The sequence below is a fragment of the Tursiops truncatus genome, chromosome 3, assembly GCF_011762595.2.
Source record: "Tursiops truncatus isolate mTurTru1 chromosome 3, mTurTru1.mat.Y, whole genome shotgun sequence".
Lineage (NCBI taxonomy): Eukaryota > Metazoa > Chordata > Mammalia > Artiodactyla > Delphinidae > Tursiops > Tursiops truncatus.
Window position 1 is genome coordinate 100,747,064 of NC_047036.1, and position 26,619 is coordinate 100,773,682.

General features: G+C 38.5%; 2 long non-coding RNA genes across 3 annotated transcripts in view; one reads left to right on the forward strand and one right to left on the reverse strand.

The window, feature by feature from the left end:
• The window catches only part of LOC109550809 (uncharacterized), a 43,866-nt gene extending 30,202 nt beyond the window's left edge, over positions 1 to 13,664 (reverse strand). For both annotated transcript variants that reach the window (XR_002177485.3, XR_002177484.3), the window contains exons 1-2: positions 12,979 to 13,664; positions 1,739 to 3,089 (exon numbers count right to left, since the gene is read on the reverse strand). This is a non-coding gene — a long non-coding RNA (uncharacterized lncRNA). The remainder of the gene's footprint in view (positions 1 to 1,738; positions 3,090 to 12,978) is intronic.
• LOC141278316 (uncharacterized) overlaps positions 1 to 26,619 on the forward strand; it is a 121,438-nt gene that overhangs the window by 72,441 nt on the left and 22,378 nt on the right. The window lies entirely within an intron of this gene.

A 26,619-nucleotide genomic window follows, 5' to 3' on the forward strand; every position in this document is an offset into this window, starting at 1 on the left:
AGTGTAAGCTGGGACGAAGTGAGAGAGTGACATGGACATATATATACTACCAAATGTGAAATAGGTAGCTAGTGGAAGCAGCTGCATAGCACAGGGAGATCAGCTCAGTGCTTTGTGACCACCTAGAGGGGTGGGATAGGGAGGGTGGGAGGGAGATGCAAGAGGGAGGAGATATGGGGATATATGTATATGTATAGCTGATTCACTTTGTTATAAAGCAGAAACTAACACACCATTGTAAAGCAATTATACTCCAATAAAGATGTTAAAAAAAAAAAAAAGAAAACAGTATGGTACTGGCATAGAAACATAGACCAATGGAAGAGAATCAAGAGCCCAGGAATAAACCCATGCATACATGGTTAACTAATATCTGATAAGGGAACCAATAAGAGTCAATGCGGAAAGGATAGTTTCTTCAATAAATGGTGTTAGGAAAACTGTATAACCACATGTAAGAGAATGAAACTGGAACCCAGTCTTACACCACTCACAGAAATTAACTCAAAGTAGATTAAGTACTTAAACATTAGACCTAAAACTATAAACTCCTACAAGAAAACATGTGGCGAAAGCTCCTTGACATTGGTCTTAGTACACAAGCAACAAAATCAACAACTCGGACTAATTCAAACAGAAAACTTCTGAACAACAAAAGAAACAGAATGAAAAGGCACCTATGGAATCAGAGTAAATATTTGCAAACCATCCATCTGATAAGGGGTTAATATCCAAAAATTATAAAGAACTCATGCCACTCAATAAAAAATTAAAAATGGGCAGAGGGCTTGAATAGACATTTTTCAAAAGAAGACATACAAATGGCCAACAAGTACATGAAACGGTGCTCAACATCACTAATCATCAAGGAAATGCAACTCATAACCACAATGAAATATCACCTCACACCTGTTAGAATCAAAAAAAAACAAGATATAACGAGTGCTGGGGAGGGTGTGGAGAAAAGGGAACTGTTGGTGGGAATGTAAATTGGTGCAGCCACTGTGGAAAACAGTATGGAGTTTCCTCAAAAAATTAAGAATAGCTACCATATGATCAGCTATCTCAATAAAGCTGAAATTAAAAAAGAAAAAAGAATTACTTGGGCAAACAACAAATTCTCCCTTTGAGGAGACAAAAAAAAATTCTGATGGAAGAGCATAGAGGTAGGAAAAAACCTACTTGGTAATGAGAAAAGTACTTACTAAGATTAGAGAAAATAGTGGGAAGCCCATGGCAAGGAAAGAGTCTCTAAAATGACTGGTGATTGGGAAAGGGGAAGGAAGAAAAGGAGAGCAAGGCTGTTCCTAAGAGGGAGTCGTGGTGGAAGCTCATTAAGAGAGCCAAGCCAGCTACATAATTGAAACCAGAACTGGTTGGGATAAAAGTAGAGGTTTAAAAAGTGAGATCATAAAACCAATCCCAAGTAGGCACAGTGTTTATACATAGAGATGGAATGTGTCCTAAGAGACTTCAGAGGTCTCTTGCCTGTTTTCTAAGCAGGACTTGAGCTATAATGCCCAGAAGGGAGACTTCGGGGCAACAAGTAAGCACATTCCCATTTCACAGTCCTCTTAGATGGGAAATTCCTGTGTGCTTTATATATGGGAAGCTTTCTTTTAAAATGCAACAATGTAAATGAAATTAGGATGAAAAGCAGCTATTAAAGCTCCTGCAATAGAAACATTAAGTTCTACTTGATTAGGGAGTTTGTTTAAATAATGTGATTTGTACTTACCTTAAAAACACATGGGGCTTCCCTGGTGGCGCAGTGGTTGAGAGTCCACCTGCCGATGCAGAGGACAAGGGTTCGTGCCCCGGTCCGGGAGGATCCCACATGCCACAGAGCGGCTAGGCCTGTGAGCCATGGCCGCTGGCCCTGCGCGTCCGGAGCCTGTGCTCCGCAACAGGAGAGGCCACAGCAGTGAGAGGCCCGCGTACCGCAAAAAACAAACAAACAAAAAAAAAACACATGAAGCAATATGGTCCCTTCATGGACTTACGGGCCTGTCATCTGTTCACAAACTGAACTAAAACTAGGTATTCACCATATTGGTAAATATTTCTTTCTTCTTATTCCCTTGAAACTCTTCACCTGCTGAGCAGAGTCCATTACTCATTTTAAACAATACTTATTGCCAATATCCTAAATGTAATATTATTTAAAAATGAAAAGAGGCAGTAATTAAAACAATGGTTATAAAATAAAATTGAATTATTTTATTATTTTCAGTTATTTTCTTAACTGAATTTTAAGAATATAAAATGGAGTAGTCTAGGTAAATTTTGTATATTGATTTCTAAAAATATTTTCTTACCAATGTATGCGTCTCAGTTTTAAGTTTCAGCGTCCTTTTCTCTATAGTAACTGGGGAATTAGCATAGTCAATTTACGTATTGCAATATGAATTTTGAAAATGATCACCATAATTAGGTCAGAAAGCCTGGCTTTGTGATTTGCTCACCAGAAATTAATTCTAAGACCACTTCCTCTCTATATGACCTTGCACAAGCCACTTAACTTCTCTGTTTTATCACTTTTAAAATGAGAATAAAAATATCATTTTTACCTACCCACAGAATTTGCGGAAGCAGAACTGAGAGAATATTTGTGAAACTGGACTATAAACTGTCAAGTACTTGTGAGCTCCAGGGTTTCAGTTTAGGTAAAGCTGCTTCTAAGAGCTTGCGATCTCCAATTCTTTTCCTTGCTCAGTCCTATTCCAATAATGCCAGGCTCCCTTTTGCCTTCTGGGTTCTTACATTCTATCTCCCTCAACTCTGTGTGAAAAATGGGGATTCTATTATCTACCTTTTGGAATTAGTATAAAGACAACCTGGAAAGTCCCTCGTGCAGTGCTTAGCACATGGTAGACTCAAGAAACTCAACTAGAGATGGCCAGGAGCCTCAGAGACCATGTAATCCACTTACCTCTTTTGCACTTACCTCTTTTTGCGTTCACTTCTGGAAAGTGAAGTCCAGAGAAGTAAGGAAATTGCCCAGAGTTATACATTGAGCTGTGGATTTAGATTCGATCCCAGGTCTCTGGAGTCTCAGAGCTCTTTCCGCAGCAGAAAGCACCTGCAGACTGTGGCAGCGTAAAAACAAATGCATGACAAGGGGCAATCATCAAGGAACGTATCCTACTGGAGTCTTCCAGTGAAACTAGTATGAGGATAAATTAGAGAGGTGGGGGGGAAGAAGAGACATAAAATAATCTCCTTTACCCATGTATTCAGTGATATATTATAGGTCCCCTCCTGCCCAAGTCTTTTAATTAAGGGTTTTATTTTTTGGTAAAATATATTCTGATACATTCGCATAACAGAAAAGTATGCAACCACCAAAAAGAATGAGGTAGAACTGAATGGGAAAAATATTTACAAATGATATGACCAACAAGGGGTTAATATCCAAAATATATAAACAGCTCATACAACCCAACATCAAAGAAACAAACAACCCAATTAAAGGATGGGCAGAAGACCTGAATCGACATTTTTCCAAAGAAGACATGCAGATGACCAACAGGCACAAGTAAAGATGCTCAACATTGTAAATCATCAGAGAAATGCAAATCAAAACCACAATGAGGGCTTCCCTCGTGGCGCAGTGGTTGAGAGTCCGCCTGCCGATGCAGGCGTGCCCCGGTCCGGGAAGATCCCACATGCTGCGGAGCGGCTAGGCCCGTCAGCCATGGCCGCTGAGCCTGCGCATCTGGAGCCTGTGCTCCGCAACGGGAGAGGCCACAACAGTATAGGCCCACGTACCGCAAAAAAAAAACCACAATGAGGTATCACAAATAAAAATGTTGGCGAGAATGTGGACAAAAGGGAACCCTTGTACACTGTTGGTGGGCATATAAATTGATTCAGCCACTGTGGAATGGAGGTTCCTCAAAATACTAAAAATTGAACTACAACATTATCCAATAATTCCACTCCTGTATATATATCTGAAGAAAATGAAGACATTAATTTGAAAAGATACATGCACCCCAACGTTTATGGCAGCATTGTTTACAACAGCCAAGATATGGAAGCAACCTAAGCGTCCCTTAGCAGATGAATGGATAAAGAAGATGCAGTATATATAGCCAATAGAATACTACTCAGCCATAAAAAAAGAATGAAATTTTGTCATTTGCAACAATATGGGTAGACTTGGAGGGTATTATGCTTAATGAGATAAGTCAGACAGATACAAGTACTACATGATATCACTTATATGTGGAATCTAAAAAATAAAACAAGCTACTGAATATAACAAAAAAGAAACACATTTACAGATATAGAGAACAAACTAGTGGTTACCAGTGGGGAGAAAGAAGGAGGGAGAGGCAAGACAGGAATAAGGGATTAAGAGGCACAAACTACTAAAAATAACATAAATAAGCCTCAAGTATATATTGTACAGCACAGAGAATATAGGCAATGCCTTATTATAACTATAAATGGAGTGTAACCTTTAAAAATTATGAATATCTATGTTGTACACCTGAAACTTATGAAATATTATACATCAACTATACCTCAGTAAAAAAAGAAAAAGAAAGAAAAAAGAGCTAGATCAACAAGCACTAGCATAGAAAGCTGTGCCTAATATATTTAGGGAAAAAAGAAAACAGCTGCATAGTATCCACAATCCTGGTCCTATTTTTGTTTTATGTGTATATAAACATGGTAATAAGTCTGGAAGGACATCTTCCAGACCATTAGTAGTGGTTATCCTTCCACATTTTAAAGACTTTTCCCCTTTTATTTTATCTCTGTATTGTTTAAATTCTCAGGAGTATCTATGACTTTGATCATTAGGGAAAAATAAAGCTTTTATTTAAAATTTTAAAATGCTATTGAAACAAATTAATGATTAATTGCATAAAAGTTCAATTATCCATATTTACACTAAGCCAGAATGGAAATGAAATTAAAAAGTACAATGAAAGATTAGAGCTTTAAGAAAAATAGAAATATTCAGCCCCTTCCTTTCTTAAAGATGATTGCTATCTAATAGCATTTCCTTTATATGAGAGAAAATTAAACAACAGACGAAGCACATTTAATACTTCTAGTGGAACATCTTTTCCCCATATCTCTGATTTAACAAAAAAAAAGCAAAGCAGGCTATCTTGGAAGCAGATATGAAAACTCTCTCTGGCCCCAGATCTAAAAAGGAAATAAACCCAAATTATGCCCCACAGCACATGCACAGCTGCCCCGCAGTGTTTTCATCTACTGTTATTCTGTGTCTTAGTGCTAAGGCTCTTTAGCTCGTCTGGAAATCCCTTGAAATGGTCGTCCAAAGAGTGTACATAAGTGCATGCATACATTTTTCTGTGGAGAAGGACTGTAACCTTCACCAGTTTTGCAAAGTAATCTTTTTACATTTTTTTCACACCCACAAATATTAACCACAACATTTATCTATTCATACATATCCAAATATTCAACAGACATTGAGAGTTTTCCCTTCCATTTATTGTTATACATGTAGTAGGAATGTTATTACCCAAATTACATGGCTCATTTCTTACTCTCACAACAATACTGTAAGTAAAGATTAGCCCTGTTTTCCCAGTGAGGAATATGGAGACTAAAAGGTGATCACATTTTTTTATATTCCTGCCATTGAGAGTTGGGGGTCTATGCCCCTTCCCCTTGAATCTAGATGGGCACTCTATGTTGACTAATTGAATATGATGGAAATGATACTGTGTCTTAAGAGAAAGCAGCTTCCATTTCTTGTCCTTTGGAATCATAGTCCTTATAAAGCCAGCCACCATGTTGTGAGGAAGCCAATGCCGCTCCATAGGGAAGCCCACATGGAGAGGAGCTGAGCTCCCAGTTGACACTCAGCACCAACCTGCCGGCCACATGAGTGAGCTGTCATGAAGTGGACCCTCCAGACCCAGTCCATCTGACCCAGCTAATGCTGTGTGGAGCAGAGATGGGCCATCATCTCCCTTGAGCCTGTAGTAAGCAGAATGATGGAGAAGTATTTACTTCCTAATCTTCAGAACTTATGAGTATGTTGTCTTACGTGGTAAAGAGGAATTAAGGTTGCAGATGGAATTCAGATTTCTAATCAGCTGACCTTAAACTAGAGAGATTCATCCTGGATTTTTTTAGGTGGGTCCAGTGTAATCACAAGGATCCTTGAAAGAGAGAAGCAGAGAAGGTCAGAGTGATTCACTGGGAGAATGACTTGACCTGCTGTTGCTGGCTTTGAAGATGGAGGAAGGGTCTTGAGCCAAGGAGGGCAGGCGGTCTCTAGAAGCTGGAAAAGGCAAAGAAACGGATTCCCTCTTAGGGATTCCAGAAGGGAATACAGCCCTGCAACACTTGATCTTAGCCTACTGAGAACTGTGTTGCATCTAACCTCCAGAACTGTGAGATAGTAAATTTGTGTTGTTTTAAGCCATCAAATGTGTGATAACTTGTTATGGCAGACATAGAAAACTAATACAGACCCCCTCCCAAACTGCACCTTTGTGAACAAAATACTGTTTAAATCTAAACATATAATTTCTTTAAAATGATGACTATTTTAACAGTTAATAGTGCATAAGAGAGCAACTAAAGACTCTTTAGTAGGCTATTGAACATTTTTATGGATGCCCAGGCCTTTTTTTTAACCTGTTTGAAGATGGTTTATAGATTTAATTTTCTATGTTTAAGTATCTTTTTTCAATGTGGCCATAAATGCCCTTTTAAATTAGTGACAGTAAAAATAGTTATCCTGGAGATAATTATATCTAGTGATTAGGTTTTACAATAAAGCTATTTTAATCAGTTTAAATAACACTCTTTACTGATCATTATAGTACCAGATAAGAAGAGTTAAGTTTTTCAGGTGGAGATGAGACGCAAGAGGGAAGAGATATGGGAACATATGTATATGTATAACTGATTCACTTTGTTATAAAGCAGAAACTAACACACCATTGTAAAAAAAAAAAAAAAAAAAAAAAGAAAGTCAATGGAAACACCCCATTCCAAGAACAGTTGGGGAAAACTATCATTATACAAAGATGTAAAATTCACTGGGTGACAGAGTGACTGGTCTTTGTTTCCCTAGAGGCTGCCCATCAAAATAGCTTCAGGAGCAAGTTAATAAGGACACATTTAAGTCACAGGAAGAACTTCCATTGTAACCCAAGAAGAACTTACAACTGTGATGATTTAAAATCATTCTATAAGTTAGGACTCTTTCCATTGCATATGATGGAAAATCCAACTCAAACTTAATTAAGAAAAGGAATTTGTTGGTTCATTTGTTTGCAGGCTCAGGGACTGTCTAGCTTCAGGGATAACTTGCTCCAACGGGTTATGCAATGTTCTGTATGCTCAGTTCATCTCCAAATGTTAATTCTGTCCTCCTCTGTGTTTTGGCTCCATCCTGAGGTTATCTCCCAGGATATAATGGAACAGGGGAAATGGTCCTTCCAATAAAATAAGGCTGAGCAGAGGGGAGAGGCCCTAGATAGGGCGGGAACATACATTGGGCAGCATTGTGTTCACTATGATAGTACTGGCATAACATGTTAGTAAGAGACATTTTGAATATTGTTTATATTTTTTTAAACATAGAATCATTTAGGCTCATAAGCATTTATGGTCTGATATACAAGTGTATAAAATATCAAGCCCAGCCATTTGGATACCTAATGAGATAATGATTTCAGTCCTCTGTAAGTCAGTTTATGTTCTTTCCAACCTTGTCTCCCACATCTGTCCAGGCAAACTTTGCTCCAGCCTCACAAATTGGCTCTTCCAGATTGCTTATCTCTATTCCGTGATCTTCCAGATTCCTACTACCTGGAATGTCCCTTCCCTCTTCATTCTTTGGATCTAAATTCTCCTTTTCCAAGGCTAATTCATAGTTATTTCTTCTGTGAAACAGTTGAGAAATAATGATCCTTTCTCCTAAATTTTCTCATAATTTTTATATTAAAATTTGCAATTTTACCACCAATTTCCACTCTCCAGACTATGGAAGATATCACTTTGATGGTGGCAGCTCTGTCTGCTGACCTTTAATGTGGCCCTAGATTTCTTTTCCATATAGTACTCCTGGAAGTCCTAAATAACCAATCCAAGTTTGTCATAAAATGAAACTAATTGGCTATTTTGATTGAACACTGGTTACTATATCGTCACTCTTTCACATTTGTAACTCTACCAACTCATATCTTATGAGCATAAAGCTTTGCCTCTAGAAAATATTCAATAAATGTTTGGGAAATAGAACTTAACTGAATCGAGGGCAAACCCTAAAAGCAAGTTGACAGCGGTAACTGGTCAAAGCTAATATGAGTTAAGAATACACACTTCTAACATGAACATTTAAAATGTGAGAACTCAGTCTCCTTTCCCCAAAAAGTGTGTTTTCACAAAATGTGAAATAAAATCTTACTATATAGAAAAGTTTTCCCGGAGGAAATGGTTGAAAACCATTTAAAGCAAAATACTGGCATTTAACTATTCCCAATCCTAAGAAATAAAATATTGTAATAGATTTGCTTATTTAGAAAATATAATATGTGGCAGGTGATGCTTTTAAAGAGCGGGGGAAATCCATTCTCATAACTAGAGCTTGCTGGGAATAATTTCTGGAGTTGTGGAAAGTTATTGTGTATATTTTTAGCCATAATTTTAGATGACCTTATAGCTTTGGGAAATGCACCATTTTATAGCCCAGAAGTGATTACATAAAATCGTATTAAAGTGATTACAATAAGAACTACATAGGCAGTAATGTTTGCTGCTTTGCAAAACACTTAGCCCAGGAGACTCTTTAAAGCTGAATGGAACAGAAAGTGCTGGTAGTCATATTAGACCTATTCATCCAGTAAACAAAAGCACTCACTGGCAACTACAATCCAGCACTATTTTCTCTGAATCTCACATCTCATTCACCACTGAACATCAAAGCAGCCAGTTGCATCCTTGAAAAACAGAACAGATTGTTTAGCATCATTTCATAAATATCCCCTCACCTTACCCCCATGTCATTTTAATTTTAAATGTTCTAGTTTGAAGGCACTAATTTCTAATTCATTTAGGCCAACTATGAAGGAGATATAAAAACAACATAAATATTTAAAAAATTTAAATGTCTCTTAATTTAGCCTGCATAAAACTTCCAAGTTTTTAAGAATCTCAACTAATAAATATGGAAGAAATTATATGCAACCCTCAATAAAATAATAAATCTAGTCAGTGAACATCAATGACCATTAATACCATTAGGTAAAATATTCATGGAGAACTTTATAATGGATAGGTCAGGTTGACAACACCTGAAACCATTGATCAATCTTAGCGTCATTAAAGGTATGTCAAGCAAACTGTGACACATTGGTGATTTTTTTTCTTCTATTACTGTATAACATATTACTGCAAAGCTTAGTGGCTTAAAACAACAGTAAACATTTATCATCTCACACAGTTTCTCTGATCGAGAATTCAGCAGTGGCTTAGCTGGGAAGTTCTAGCTCAAGGAATCTTGAGGTTGTAGTCAAGACATTAGCTAAGGTAACAGTCATCTGAGTGCCCGCCTGGGGCTGGAGGGTCCACTTCCATGATGCCTCACTCACATGGCTGTTGGCTGTTAGGGCCACTGGAGTGTGTGCATCTGCCTTAACATCTGGCTGCCCCCAGATTGATTGAGTCATACAAAAGGAAGAGAAGAAGACTCTACAAAATCTTTTATGTCACATAGCATCACTTCTGCTGTGTCCCATTGGCTCACAAGTCAGTTCTTCTATTCAGTGTGGGAGAGAACTGACTACACAAGGACATTAATATGAAAAAGTAGGGGTCAATGGGGGCCATCTTTGTGGTCAGGTACCACAAATGCGAAGCAATCCTCTAAAGTATTCTTGCCGCCTCCCCTGTAAAACCATTCCAGAATCTAATCAAATATCTAGGTCTAACTACTAATTTATAGGAAATTAGGGAGGGGTGAGGAATGGACAGAGGAACAAATTAAACAACACAACAAGGGAACAATCAGTCAATTCCAGAATGTGGGACAATCTAAAGAACAAGATTTGATTTCTTCAGTCAATAAGTGGTATAGGGGTAGAGTTACAGATTAAAAGAGATGAGATATCCTCTCACACCAGTCAGAATGGCCATCATCAAAAAATCTAGAAACAATAAATGCTGGAGGGGGTGTGGAGAAAAGGGAACACTCTTGCACTGTTGGTGGGAATGTAAATTGATACAGCCACTATGGAAAACAGTATGGAGGTTCCTTAAAAAACTAAAAATAGAACTACCATATGACCCACCAATCCCACTACTGGGCATATACCCTGAAAAAACCATAATTCAAAAAGAGTCATGTACCAAAATGTTCATTGCAGCTCTATTTACAATAACCAGGACATGAAAGTAACCTAAGTGTCCATCAACAGATGAATGGATAAAGAAGATGTGGCACATATATACAATGGAATATTACTCAGCCATAAAAATAAATGAAATTGAGTTATTTGTAGTGAGGTGGATGGACCTAGAGACTGTCATACAGAGTGAAGTAAGTCAGAAAGAGAAAAACAAATACCGTATGCTAACACATATATATGGAATCTAAGAAAAAAAAATGGTCATGAAGAACCTAGGGGCAAGACAGGAATAAAGACACAGACCTACTAGAGAATGGACTTGAGGATATGGGGAGGGGAAAGGGTAAGCTGTGACAAAGTGAGAGAGTGGCATGGACATATATACAGTACCAAACGTAAAACAGATAGCTAGTGGGAAGCAGCTGCATAGCACAGGGAGATCAGCTCGGTGCTTTGTGACCACCTAGAGAGGTGGGATAGGGAGGGTGGGAGAGAGGGAGATGCAAGAGGGAAGAGATGTGGGAACATATGTATATGTATAACTGATTCACTTTGTTATAAAGCAGAAACTAACATACCATTGTAAAGCAATTATACTCCAATAAAGATGTTTAAAAAAAAGAGAGATTAGAGAGATGTTAACAACTAAATGATAATGATTCCAACATATCAATTGTAAAAAGACTTTTTCCACAGCTGTGAAAATTTCAAGGACTGGGTATTAGGTGATATTAAAGAATCGTTGTTAGGCACATTCAGTGGGACAATGGCATTGTGGGTGAGTATATGTATGCCCTTATTTCTTACAGTTACATGTTAAAGTATTTACAATTGAAATGCTATGGTATCTGGGATTTGTTTTTATTTTTTAATTTTTTTGTTTTGCTTTTTTAAATTTTTATTTTTATTGGACTATAGTTGATTTACAATGTTGTGTTAGTTTGTACAGTAAAGTGGTTCAGTTATACATATACATATATCTATTCTTTTTCAAATTCTTTTCTCATTTAAGTTAATACAGAATATTGAGCAGAGTTCCCTGTGCTATACAGTAGGTCCTTGTTGGTTATCTATTTTAAATATAGTAGTGTGCATAAATAATCGAACAAAAGTAACCAAAAGTTGGGGGGATAGATAAAGCAACATTGGTGAAAAAGTTGAAAATTGCTGATACTAACTGTTGGGGTTATGGGAAGGAAGGGAGGGAGGGAGGGAGGGAGGGAGGGAGGGAGGAAGGAAGGAAGGAAGGAAAAAGGTAGCAAGCTTCAGTCTCCATAACTGAAATAAAGTTAATCACATAGCCAACTATCCAGAACATAGAAAAACACTTCATTATGTATATAATGCTTTTGTTTGGGGAATTTCTTTAATTTCTTTCTATACCCTCTACTTAGGGATGTCACAGTGATTTCAAATGAAGAAGTCAAAACCTGCACCTCTAATGAAAAAAAAACACATTAATTGTGAAACTTAAAATTCTGTCAAACTGATCACTTGGGGTTATGTAGAACCATATAACCTGATTTAATTAAAACGTGGTGTTCAATAAGGAATAATTAAGTAAAAGAACACATGTTTTCTTACCAAAGGGGCCATGTTTCCTAACCCATTAGTGAGCTCAAATATGTGTGTTCATGTAAGACCAATGGCTGGCTTCTTTCTAGGCTGCAACAAGGATTGCATCTGTCTCTTGATACTCCCAATATGGCCCCCAGCACCTTCTGTACTGACTGGCAGCTTGTCACATATGCAGACTTTCAGGCCCTACCCAATACCTACTGAATCAGAAACTATATTTTAACAGGATTCCCAGGTGATTGATATGAACAGTGTGTGTGTGTGTGTGTGTGTGTGTGTGTGTGTGTGTGTGTGTGTGTGTGTGTGTGTGTGTGTGTGTGTGTGTGTGTGTGTGTGTGTGTGTATATCTCACACTCCGCAGCATGTGGGATCTTAGTTCCCTGCCCAGGGGTCAAACCTGTGCCCCCTGCAGTGGAAGCACAGAGTCTTCACCACAGGACTGCCAGGGAAATCCCTAAACAGTATATTTTGAGAACCACTGCTCTAGAATTCATGAGAATGCTTCAGATTCCTATTCTCATCTTTCACGTCAAATCTTACCACTGGATGTTTTCCTCTCCATATCTGACCTAGGCTTTCAGGATGTCAGATATAGCATCCTGGCACAGACCCTAGCACCTCAAAACTGTAAGTCCCTCAAGGGCAGGAAACGGGTCCAAAATCATGTCTATATCCACTTTAATTCTTGCCACATAGTAAGGACTCTAGTACTTTTTGGAAAATGAATAAAATGGATGGCTAAAAATCTGTCTTTTGATATCAAATGAAGGAAGTATGAAGCTTGACTCCTCCACTTACTAGCTGCACTAAAAAGAAATCACAATCCCTATCTCAAAGAATTATTTTGAAGATTAAATGAAATTAAATGTACCTGGCATTATGTATGCATTCCATTATAAGGGCTCTGGGGCTTTTTAATGTATTAATAAAAATAGTACTGTATCTTTTCCATTTTTAAGTATTGTCCTCTGTCTTAGTCAGCTTGGGCTACCATAGAAAATGCTGTAGGCTAGGTGACTTAAACAACAGAAACTTATTTTCTCACAGTTCTGGAGGCCGGAAGTCCAAGATCTACATTCCAGCAGGGTTTGGTTTCTGGGGAAGACTCCTTTCCTGACTTGGGGACAGCCACCTTCTCACTGTGTCCTCACATGGTAGAGAGAGAGCTCTCTGGTATCTCTTCCTCCTTTTATGAGAATAAGAATCCCATCAGGTAAGGAATGCACACTTCTGACCTCATTTAACCTTAATTACCTCTAAAAGGCTCCCATCTCCAAATACAGTCACATTGAGGTTTAGCATTTCAACATACAAATTCTGGAGGGACATAGTTCCCTCCATAGCATCCCCAATACATGGCATTGCAGTATTCATAACAAATATTTTCCATGTTAGGTATATCTACCTTGATTATGGCAACATGATTTCTGTTTCTTTGGCTCTATAATGTTTTAATGTTTCCCTCATTCTAATTTTTGTGTTTACTTAGTGTTATTTGGATCTCTTCTCTAATAATTACTCTTTCTGCTAGGTTCCTCAGAGTTCTAATAACACAATTCAGCTATTTATGCTTCTTAAAACTTTAAATCTTGGATTAAGTAATAAGATGTCAGAAGTGCAAGTAATATTATACACATTTTCCTATCCTACATCAAGATAAAAAGTTTAAATATGTAATTAAGACATTCTAAAATTTTACTTTCATAAAGAATATACAAACTAGCATTCCTCCTTTAATTTTTGAATTCATCTCTGACTATTCTTCTGCTCCCTATTCTGATCTAAAAAAATCATAAAATTCTTTAAAAAGAGCTACTATCCATCTGTAACTGGCAACATTTATTTTTCAAATGGACAAGCTTTTCACCTAATCTCTAAATACTGATGTGTTCTATAACTGCTGTGATCATATGAAAACCATTCCCAGTTGAACTCTTAAATATTCCCCAAAACTGCATAGAAATAGATAAAACTCAGAGAAACACTTAATGAAAGATGGTTATTATTCAATAAACCTCTATTTCATGCATTGTGCTTGGCAAGAAAAGAAAGATAAGAAAAACAGGTTCTTCTCTCTGGGAGCTGGTTGGCTAGTAGGAAAGGCATACATATAAACAAAAATTAAATAAAATGTCATCCTTGATTCTTTAATGAAAATGTCTATAAGATACAAATGATTCGTGGTGTTTTAAGTATACATTGACTGTGGTTATAAATCAATATTAATGAAAGGAAAACTCCTCAAGAGCATTGTCAAGGTTTGCTATCTTTTTTTTTCCTATTTTACCACACATTTATTCAATACTTGAAGCAAAGCAGTGTGTGCTGATTATGGGATGTACAATGGTGAGTAACAGCAGTCTTATCTCTGAAGGATAAGGAGATAAAAAAGTGTGTCCAAATATTCACAACCCAAGGCACTGTGGGTTACCTGCCACAATGATGGTCTGAAAAAGAATGTGTACGGGAAGAGAGCTTACCTGAATTCGTCTCTAAGGGAAGCTTTCCTAGAGAAGGTAGACTTCATTTTTTTTAATTGAAGTATAGCTGATATACAATACTGTGTTACTTTCAGGTGTACAGCAAAATGATTCAGCTATACATATACCTATATACATAAATATATATATATACATAAATATGTATATACATAAATATATATACATTCTTTTTCAGATTCTTTTCCCATATATGTTATTACAAGATATTGAATAGAGTTCCCTGGACTATACAGTAGGTCCTTGTCATCTATTTTATATATGGTAATATGTATCTGCTAATGCCAAATTTCTAATTTATCCCTCCCCTCATTTCCTGTTTGGTAACCATAAGTTTGTTTTCTATGTCTATTTCTGTTTTATAAATAAGTTCATTTGTATTATTTTTTAGATTCCACATATAGGTGGTATCATATGCTATTCATCTTTCTGTTTCTGACTTACTTCATTTAGTATGGTAATCTCTAGGTCCATCCATGTTGCTGCAAATGTCAATATCTCATTCTTTTTATGGCTGAGTAATATTCCATTGTATATACATACCACATCTTCTTTATCCATTCATCTGTTGATGGACACTTAAGTTGCTTCCATGTCTTGGCTATTATAAATAGTGCTGCTGTGAACACCGGGGTGAATGTATCTTTTTGAATTTTCATCTTCTCTGGGTATATGCCCAGGAGTGGGATTGCTGGATCATATGGTAGTTCTATTTTTCATTTTTTAAGGAACCTCCCTACTGTTTTCCATAGTGGCTGCACCAGTTAACACTGCACCAGTTAACACTGCCACCAGCAATGTAGGAGGGTTCCCTAAGTTTTCTGTGTTCAATTCCTCGGCTCCTATTTTCTCTTATATACATGCTAACTAAGCTTTGATCCCCACGACTCCACTGAAATAATCCTTATCAAGGTCACCAGCTCCCTAGGTAATCTCAGTCTGCCCCATGGTTTAAATTCCACTGTAACACCTCACAGATTTATTTCTCCAGCCTGGATCTCTCCTCATCTGAACTCTAGACCATCCACTTGAATGTGAAATAGATGTTTCAAAATTATCATATCTAAAACCAAATCCTCAATTTTCTCCCGCAAACCCTCTTCCCTGACCATTCCCCCATCTTCCTATTTACCTAGGTGCTCAGGCCCAAAACCCTAGAATTATCCTTAATTCTTCTCTTTACCTTACATTCTTCATTAAAAAATCACCAACAAGGGCTTCCCTGGTGGCGCAGTGGTTGAGAGTCCGCCTGCTGACGCAGGGGACACGGGTTCATGACCCGGTCCGCGAAGATCCCACATGCCGCGGAGCGCCTGGGCCCGTGAGCCATGGCCGCTGAGCCTGCGCGTCCGGAGCCTGTGCTCTGCAACGGGAGGGGCCACAACAGTGAGAGGCCCGCGTACCGCAAAAAAAAAAAAAAAATCACCAACAAATCCCGTTGACTCCACCTGCAAATAATATCCAAAATCCAATGTTTCTCATCACCACTAATGCTCCCCCTGCTCCAAATCATCATTATCTCTTGCCAGAATCCTGCAATAGCCTCTTAACTGGTCTCGCGGCTTCCCACTCTTTCTCCCTTACAGTTAATTCTCCCCACAGCTGCCAGAGGCATCCTGCTAAAATTTCAGGCAAATCAGGTCACTCTTCTGCTCCAAAAACCTCCAATAGCTCCCCATCTCCCTCAAAGTAAAAGCTAATGCATTCGGTGGCCTACAAGGCTCTACACAACCAAGTGTTGCCCCTCTCCCTCCCCTTTACCTCTCTGAACTCATCCCAGCTCCTCTCCCTACCCTTATTGTGATCCTGCCTCGCTGGCTTCCTTGCTGTTTCTCAGTCACACCAGTCACAGCTGCTCCTGCTTTAGGGCCTTTGCTTTGCTCCTCTCTCTGCATGAAAGTGCTCTTATGCCAAATACCAGTATGCACAGCTTGCTCCCTCACCTCTTTTAGATCTTTGCTAAGATACCAGCTTTTCAGTTAGGCCATCTGTTTCAGACAGGGTTCAATTAAATGAGCATAATCACTTGAAACTAGATAGATAGATGATAGATAGACACATGTAGGAGGGGGGAGAGAGAGAGATTGATTTCTTATAGGGATTTGACTTTATACAATTGTGGGAGCTTGTTAAGGGGTCTCTCTAAGGCTGTTTTCGTTGCATCTGGTGTTGGGGCTTGATGTCCACAGATCAGAGAATGGGAAGAAAAGATAGATATAAAACTGGAGAGAACAAGGACCAACTGGAATCCAACAGGACGCGTTGGAACCCATATCAGTTCTCACTGCCTCCAACCTGTTGATGTGGGTGTCCTACATGAGAAACTGGTCCCCTTCATCACAGAACTAAACGCACACCTGGCCCAGGAGACAGAGAAGCTGAAGCAGAATGCAGTCCTGGCCACTGCCCCCTATTAATGAAGTGAGCCCCCAGATAAGCTGCAACACACGTGAGCAATAACACCTGTACAGACCTTTCAAGCATAAAAAAACAGTATGGTAGCTGTTTCACGTCTTCCCTCTGAATATTACACAGGAAACATACAGGGAAGGGGAAAATTCAGCCTAGCTGACTCACATTACAAAATTAGTACAAAATCACAATCTAGCCTTCAGCACTTACTGTCCTTCTCCTCTGCAATATTTTTCTCTACGGCACTAACATTCTATATATTTTACTTTACGTTTGGTTTACTGTCAGTCTTGCCCCACTTAAATGTGAGCTTCGTGAGGACAGGGATTTTGTTTGTTTGTTCGCTGTTCTCTGCCTACGGCCCAGAAGAGTGGCTGGCACGTAATAGGCCCTCTGTAAATATTTGCTGACTAAATGAATTACGTAAGCATTCTGATGAACATTTTTAATAGAGCTCTAATTATGATTGTCTATCAGACGGTCACAGACAGATTTTTCTAACTGAGCAAATGAGAATTAGAGGTATAGATGATAAATTCACAACCTGTGGGCTATAACTTATTTCCATTCTCTATCCCTTAGGAACAAGGAACAAATTTATAGAAAATAGTGAAGGAGCAAAAAGATGCTTTTCAACATCTTTCAGGTAATATGAGGAATAGTGAAGATAAGAGTTTGTTAATGTAAAAAAGAATGCTTATCACCAGATTTCTCATGTTAAATTAGGCACTTGATAAATGTACTTGGCTGCTACTGACGACTTTCTGTAACATCTTGCCTTGTCTTCCACTCTTTTTTCAAAATGTGCACAGTAGATGGAGACCCGTGCTCAGACATGATCATGAGAAACAGAGATCAGTGCTTCATTTTCCCCTGCACATTTTACAAACGCCCCTCCTCAAGGAAAACTCCTCCATCACCCAATGGTAGCATGAATTGCTCCTTTTTATAGAATCCTATTATATTAGTTCACCTGCACCTGTTATCTCTTTATGAATCTCTGTCTGTATGTCTCACAAGCCCACTATAACAGTCAGGACCCCAATACTACACTGATGGCACACACACACGCTGGGATAATTCACAATGAACTTGTTACATGGGTCTGGGCACCGTATAGAGGAACCACAAGAGATAGCCTAGAAACCTGGGCTAGCTAAAGGGTGCTGTCACACCATAGGCTCACAGGGAGAAATGGTTACCAGAAGGAGAGAGAGTTATAAACAGGGAGCCTCTTTGGGAGGAGCTGAGACTTTCTGTTACAGCCAACCTAAGGTGACTTCACAGGGAGGTCACCAGGGTCATACCCTGACCTCTTCTCCTCCCTTCCTCTAATTTCTTGTCGGGACAACCCATTGGCTAACCCCAACCAGGAGCCAGGAATCACAGGAACTCACTGATGGAATCCCTACCAGTCAGCTTCCTGGGACAGACAGCATGTTGGAGAAGAGTGTGGAACGAACCTAGAATGGCACGTGGAAGCTATTCAGCTTTCACCCAGTGAAAGCGGGGACTGGGTCTCCTGCTTCTCTTTTTATCCCCCAGAGCACCTTTCACAAATCACTTGGTCTGTACATTGTATATGCACAACAGATACCGGTGGGGTCCACTAACCTATCTCAGAACAGTTGGGCAGAACTTCCATATCTGTAGAAGGGATCATAGTTTTATTTTAAAGACTGCAGTGAGTCCTGACATTACCTCTGAAGGATCAGAAACAGCCTGAAAGGCAAGAATCTTCCACTAAGAGGCATTTGTGACATGATCAGAAGCAGGATTGAAGAGTAAGGCCCTGAAACACCTTCAAAAATATTATTGGTTAAGTTAGTTGGTATGGTGACCTGGAGGTGCCAACACTGCTCTCTAGGTGGGAGTCATGGAAATGATGCAGAGAACTCTAAGAGCAATAAAAAACTCAGTTCCTTCCATAGCATGCCTTATGGTCTAATGCAAGAGGGTATGAATTCATGGACTGGGCTCACAATACAACATCAGTCACTGGAAAGCAACTCCCTCACACAAAGAGGTTTTTAACCAGAGTCTCGCAGGTTTATCTTATTACTTGTTCTATTACTCTTTTAGCCTTGTAACTTTATATGTATGATTTATGTGTCGTGTTTAAATCTTGGTCAGTGACAGATATAAAGGAAGATCAATAAGGGAAGGAGAAAGGTGCCTTAGAACATTGGAACTTAATTTTTTAAATGTCAAGCTAAGGAAATCAGAGAAGGCAACTAGGAACATGGTATATATCTTAACGACCAATTAATATTCTACATGCCTTTCATTAAATGGATACCTCTTTTAACTAGCTATATTGCTTTCACTCAGCAGCCTAATAACCCAGAAAGTAGTAAAACTAAATGCCTACCTTATTGATTAGCTGTCAAAAATAGTATAATATTTCACCTTTCTCATAAAATATGTGCTAAAAAATTTATTTGGACATTAATATACAAATTTACCTCTTGAGTGGGATGTGCTATGAATCCAAAATAATATGCTTCCTTTGGTCTTTTCAAAGGTAACATTCTTGTACAGAACTTCAGAAAATATATATATATATATATATATATAGCAATTTTCATAAATAAGAATTTGTCTTTGTCTTTCACATATGTTCTTAGTTCTCTTTCTAGGGTTTTAAAATAGCATAATTTCTTTATGATCACATTAAATATCTTTAAAAAAGAAATAAATTGCATTAACAAGTATTAAGCAAAGCTCATTTTTTCATTCCTGGAGACATATGCTAAAAATAAAAAATACTGGGAAACAATCATGTTTTTCTCCCAGAGGGAAAGGGCCCTGTTTTACTTTCCTTTGGGTTCCCAAAGCTGAGGCTAATGCCTACCATATTATAAGTGTTTTATAAACGTTTTAACCAACTGTAAACCATATCTGCTAAATATATAGCTGTATACATCTACTGTCATTAAAACTCATGCTCTAAGAATTATCAAATGGCTGTAAGTGTACCACACACGACTTACTCCAAACTATTTGGAATTAATTAGAACACTTTCCACTTCTGGGAACAGAAGGCCTTGTCTTAATGGTCTGAACAATAGGAAAATTGGAAAACTTATTCTCATGTGATAGGAAGTCATGAGACAGGATGAGCTCAGGATTGGTAAAGTTAGCAGCCCAAATACATTTCCAAGGACCCTTATTCTTTCCATCTTTCTGTTTTGCCTTCTCAGCACATCAGCCTCATCCTTACACTAAGTCCCTCCACGGATCATTCTAGAAATGAATACAGTATTCAGAGACAGAAAAGAAGAGGAAAGAGAAAAGAAAAGAAAAGACCTTTTTCTCCCCTGAGTCTCTTTTTAAGATCAAGAAAAAGTTTCCCAGAATCCACCCCTTACACACCTAGCAAGCTTCTCCTCAAATCTCATGGGCCAGAAGTGTGTGTGTGTGTGTGTGTTTTAAGGAGACTACAACATCTCAATTCTTTCAAGAATAATTTTCCTCCTACAGATTAATAGAGCACTCAAGAATATAGCTAAAACTTAATTGTAAATAACATGTTTATTATAATTCAAAATTTAAGAAAACTATGATTTTACTTGTGCAGCAGACATTGTTGACTGCCTACTCAACAGCCATTCCCTTTTCTCCATTTTTATAAAAATCCTCATTTTGTCCAGATGTCCTTTTCTGAAGTAGTTAAGATATTGTAAAACAATATCTTAAAAACAAACAACACTTGTTCCTTTGTTTCTCAATAAATTTCTGTATTATTAGCAGAGGTCTTCAAAATCATCTCACTGCTCTTGGTTCATACTAATATGTATTCACAATATTATTTTGTTTCCTTCACTGAAAAGCAGGGTGTTTTTGTTCACACTGCTCTATAGACCTAGGATACAACTGTGAACAATACAGACCAAAATTCCTGTCCTCCGGAGCTTACATGCCGTTACTAGTGAGATACACCTCATATGAGAGGCATTTTAACATTAGGTAACTATTTTTAAATAATTAACATTAGTTTTTGATACTCTTTTACAGAACAACCCAGTTTCTCAAAATTTATCCTGAAAAAAGTCAAACATGGGTACAAACACGTTTATTAAGTGAACTACTGAGTTCACAATAGTCTACAAAACAAGAAAATTGGAGATAGCCTAAATGTCCAAAATCAGAGAACTTGTTAGGAAGGAATTATTGTGCGTCTATAGAGGTAATCATTAAAAATAATTATGCTGTTTATTATTTAGAATAGTAGGTAGCCAGTAAACATAATTATGTGGAATAATATTTATCTGTAAAACTGTTCATGATAGAACACGAAATGAAAAAGTGAGCCACATAGCAGTATGGAAACTATAATAATGTTTTGTTACACATGAATATGAATAACACCAAAGTGTTAACAGTAATTTTCTCTGGGTGATATGATTTAGAGGGAGGTTTTCATTTTTGAATGTGCTCTGACTTGATAAATAAAAAGGGAGAAATTAGTTATGAGTGCTGATTTTAAAGTCTCCTGTAATAGCATCAACCGTTTATCAAGTGCCTCCCATGTGCTAGCCAATGTACTCAGAACTCCACATGTGTGCTCTCACTTAATGCTTTCAACAACTCTGTAAGTTAGGCATTGCTACTTTCTCCATTTTCTCCTCAGGCTGTAAAAGGGCTTGAAGGAAGTTAAATATCTTGGCTAAGACATACACTAGTAAGTGGTTCACCCTGAATTCAATTCAAAGTAGTCTAACTCAGAGTCCAGTCTTTTAACCATTGGTGTTCTTCTGTCTATGAATATAGGCAGTTAAAAGCAAGTTAAGGGACTTCCCCGGTGGCACAGTGGTTAAGAACCCACCTGCCAATGCAGGAGACACAGGTATGAGCCCTGGTCTGGGAAGAAACTCTAACATGCCATGGAGCAACTAAGCCCGTGCACCACAACTACTGAGCCTGCACTCTAGAGATGGCAAGCCACACTACTGAAGGCTTTGTGCCTACAGCCTCTGCTCCACAACAGGAGAAGCCACCACAGTGAGAAGCCCACGCACGGCAACAGAGAGTAGCCCCCGGTCGCTGCAACTAGAGAAAGCCCGCGTGCAGCAGCGAAGACCCAACACAGCCAAAATATTTTAATTAATTTAAAAAATCAAGTTGAATATGGCAGAAAATCAATGAATTAGATCACAAAACTTAGGGGGAAATAAAAAAGGATAAACAGAACTGTATCAAGAAGGCAGATTAACTGCAAGAAACTATTTCCTTCTCCAAAAGAATATCTTGGAAAAGAACAGAATAAGAACAGAATTGTATACACAAGAAGTAGTAGTATATTTTTATGAAAACTGGAAAACAAAATTAATTGCTAGCAGCGAAATATTTATGATTCCCTGTAAAAAGGAGAGCAGACAGTATACAATTCAAAGTATGTCCATCCTGAAATATGTACCAAAGAGGACTACTCAGAAACGTGGGTGTGGATCTCAATCACACTAACCCCATAGGCAAAGAATAGGCAAAGAATATAAAATTAAAGGAGAAGCACTAGCTACTAGATAACCACCAGAGTAAGTGGCTGGAGACCAGCATTCTTCAAAATACGTTGAGGTATTTCCCCCCATTCCAGAGTAGCAGATACTCAGATGCAGGGCCCTGGGCCCCTGGGGATACCCAGGAGGACCTCCTCATCCAGAAGACAACTGCTGTTGCACCTGGATGTTTCCATTTCCTAACACTCTCTAACAAACCACCCCAAAATTTAACAGCTTAAGCATGATTCTTTGGTTTGACTGGGCTCAGTCAGGCGGTTCTCCTGATGATTTTGTTTGGAATCTGCAGTCAGATGGTAGCTGGGGCTGGAACATGCAAGATGATTCAGTCACATGTCTGGTGCCCAAGCAGGGATGTTTGCAAGACTGGGATCCCTCTCATTTATCACCCTTTACTGGTCATTCATGAGGTCCTGCTAGCTAATTCTCTTACAAAACTATACACAGCTTCAGTCAAGAACCAAGTCTGGTTTATCATAGGATACTGAATATAGTTCTCTGTGCTATACAGTAAGGTCTTATTGTTTATCCATTCTCTATATAATAGTTTTCATCTGTTAACCCTAACCTCCCACCCCACCCCTCCCCCAACCCCCTCCCCCTTAGCAACCACAAGTCTGTTATCTATGTGAGTCTGTTCCTTTTTTGTAGATAGTTTCATTTATGTCATATTTTAGATTCCACGTGTAAGTGATATGATATGGTATTTGTCTTTCTCTTTCTGAATTACTTCACTTAGTATGATAATCTCTAGTTGCATCCATGTTGCTTAAAATGACATTATTTTGTTCTTTTTTGTAGCTGAGTAGTATTCCATTGTATATATGTACCACATCTTCTTTATCCATTCATCTGTTGATGGACACTTAATTTGCTTCCATGTTGTGGCTATTGTGAATTGCGCTGGTATGAACATAGGGGTGCATGTATCTTTTTGAATGAGAGTTTTTTCTGGGTATATGCCCAGGAGTGGGATTGCCAGATCATATGGCAATTCTATCTTTAGTTTTCTGAAGAACCTCCATACTGTTTTCCACAGGGGCTGTACCAACTTACATTCCCACCAATAGTGTAGAAGTGTTCCCTTTTCACCACATCCTCTCCAGCATTTGTTATTTGTAGAGTTTTTAATGATGGCCATTCTGATCAGTGTGAGGTAGTACCTCATTGTAGTTTTGATTTGCCTTTCTCTAATAATTAGCGATGTTGAGCATCTTTTCACGTGCCTATTGACCATTTGTATTTCTTCAACATCCTATGATAAACCATAATAGAAAAGAATATATTGAAAAAATGTATATATGTATATATATATATATGTTTAACTGAATCATTTTGCTGTACAGCAGAAATTGATACAACATTGTAAATCAATTATACTACAATAAAAAAGGAAAAAAAAAGGAGAAAAACCTTTTGTAAAAATTAAACTCCCTATACTATATCAAAATTAAACTGAAACAAACCAGGATTAAAAGTTTGCAGAAAGAAATATGCCAGACAGGGGATTTGTATTCTTAATATATAAAAAGACTTTACAAACAAACATGGAGAATATGAGCTAGTGACATAAATACACAACTCATACAAAATACATGTATATGGGAAAATTTTAACCCACTAGTAATTAAAGATAACAAATTAAAACAATAAGACTTTTTTTTCTGCCAAACAAAACACAAATATGTCTGGTTCTTTTTATTCTTTTATCCCCCAAATAGCTAGTACATTACCTCCAACCTAAAAGCTGCTTCAAAATAATAATAATAACAACAATGACAAACAAAAAACCTAAAAGCTGTTCCATAAAAATTTATTGGATTAATTAATTTAATACCTGAAACAGAACTGGTGTGTCTAAAAATTATAAAAAAGATAACCAGTTTTTCAGCGTATTATCCCCCTGTAGAGAAATCCTATCCATTGCTGCTTTATTTCTTCCTGTCTACTGCTGAGGTTAACTCTTTAATAACTGAAGATGAAGCACAATAAATTTATTTATGTGTTCTGCTAATTAACTTCTGTTCTACTGTAATGGTTTTATGAGGCGAAGGTTAAAACTATCCTAATAGAGAAAAGCGTTTTTTTGAGATTACTTGTGGTTTTCACTCAATGCAAGAAATCATGAAAAGACAAATGGGGTATATACACTGATAAGTAAAGCAGACGTGACCCTTCCACTCACACCATCTACCATAGTCTAGTTGGGAAGAAAGACCAGAGCTTATGCTCAGTGCTGTTACAGAATTGTACCAGACACCTCCTGTGCACCACTGCTCAGCCTCTTAGCCCCACCTCCTAATCCTGGCGCAGCTGTGGTGACCAGTGACAGTTCCACCAGCTTCCCGTTCAGCCTGTTAGGAACAGCACCTCACCTCAGTCTGTTCCAAGTATCTCTTGCTCCCTATTCTGGGGCTTCTTGGACACTGTCCCAGGGGTGCCCACAGAACCCACTTAGTGCTCACACATACACAATTGCATATGAGTGAGTCCTCTGCTCCCCAGCAGAGCCGCCCTCTGTAGACTGCATCACCTACACCCCATTGTCCTCTCGCTGCTAATGGGGCTTAGCCAATGAGGGGGCATTGGCAGGAGATCAGTGAGCAGGAGAAAAAGGTGGACTTTTCTTCCTTCACTCCTGCCCTGCTTCAGTAGAAAGTTCTGGAGGAGGCTTCGTCCCTTTACAGCTACAGCTCCTGTTGGGCGACTCCTCTTGCTTGGTTCCAGCGCCTACCAGGCCATTTCCTCCCCTGTTCCCTTTAAGCCTAGGGCAGTAATTACTTTCAATTGTGGCTGGTCCCTGAGTGCTTCAGCATTTCTTGTTGGTTCCGGTAGCCCTATCTTCACTTCTGTAAATGGCCCCTTCAATAAATTATCTTCAAAATCCCAGCTGGGCGTGCCTTCTGTTTCCTGCTAGAACCCTTCTGATACAATTATGCTTACTGAGAGTCTTACCTAAGAGCTAATTAGCTACCTCTTTTGTAAGAAAAGTACAGGCAAGAAGAACACAGGCAGTAAATCGGCGTAATTTAATAAATAATGAAGTCTATGCTGGAAAGCTGAAAGAAAGAAAACAGGATGAAGAAAGCATAGCAGAAGGAAAAGGTCTTGCTCTAACAAATACAAACCACAAGTTTGATAGGAAAATGAGAAAAAGACCATTCTTATTTGTAAAACTAAAGATACAATTACAAGGCTAGTGAAAATAAATCTAAATACAAGAAATGCACAACTTGTATTTATTGTTTTTGATATTTAACCAAATTAAGTTATCTTATCCATATAAACAGTTTCCAAATATGTTCATAGGAGGAGGTACAGGGGACCAGCAATGCTATTCACTCTAAAAAAATGTGTGTCAGCTATTCACATGTTTAAAATGATCATAAACAATGACTTTCAAGTCTCAATACTATTAGCGCAGGTCACTTGATTTACAAACACAGTGATAAATAAATGAGATTTTAGTAAACACTAACTGTGGGCCGGGTCCTGCCCTGACATGTTCATGTATATCATCTCCATTTATTTTCTTAAAAACTATACTGGAATATGTAGTTGTCAACTTGATTTATTTAGGAGCTTTCTTTCTCAGAATCCCCTTCTCTGTATTGTTCCAAGTTAAAGCTGAGCAAAGAAGAACCTCTTGGGAGGTTGTCAGATACAGTAACAGACAGATGCAGAGGCGCCTGGCGGGTCCCAGCTTGTCCTCGCTGTCCTCTGTGCCGCGTCCTGCTCAGCTGTCTGACCGTTGACCCTGCTGACCAGCTATGGACCCAGGCTCACCACAAAATGCGTGACTGTGGACTAATACTACGCATACCTTGGATGAGAAAACATTTTCCTTTCTTTTTTTTTTTTTTTTTGGTTTTTTTTTTTTTTTGCGGTACATGGGTCTCTCCCATTGCAGAGCACAGGCTCCGGACGCGCAGGCTCAGCGGCCATGGCTCACGGGCGCAGCTGCTCCGCGGCATGTGGGATCTTCCTGGACCGGGGCACGAACCCGTGTCCCCTGCATCGGCAGGCGGACTCTCAACCACTGCGCCACCAGGAAAGCCCCACATTTTCCTTTCTTGTACCACCTTACTCAAGAATCACATTCCCCAGAGGTAAAGGTTGGGGATCCAGTCAGTCTAGCTTGGATTACTTGCCTGCCCATGAGGACAAGCACCTATATAGTTCCACCAAGGGTACTGCACATTGGGAAATGGGTAACTTCTCAAAAAGGAAATCAAGACTTGGGAAGGGAGAATGGAC